This window comes from Theobroma umbraticum, unplaced genomic scaffold (assembly GCF_002168275.2).
Source record: "Theobroma umbraticum cultivar Fairchild unplaced genomic scaffold, ASM216827v3 scaffold_7.0, whole genome shotgun sequence".
NCBI classification, from domain to species: domain Eukaryota; kingdom Viridiplantae; phylum Streptophyta; class Magnoliopsida; order Malvales; family Malvaceae; genus Theobroma; species Theobroma umbraticum.
In genome coordinates, this window is record NW_018397278.1 from 6,519 (window position 1) to 6,727 (window position 209).

Consider the following 209-nt stretch of genomic DNA (forward strand, 5'->3'; position numbering starts at 1 on the left):
ATTGAATTTCTTTTCACTTCTAGCTAAAAAAAATCATAATTTGATGTTTGTATTCTGAAACATGAAGCATAAGCCATCCATTGATAAGAAAAGTTCATTTATAGTCACTCATGCCTTCGAAAGCTTTGTTACCAACTTTATATGGCACTGTATCAACACATCTGCCCTAATTTCGAGTAAATGTATTGATACATTGAGGCAATGTATCA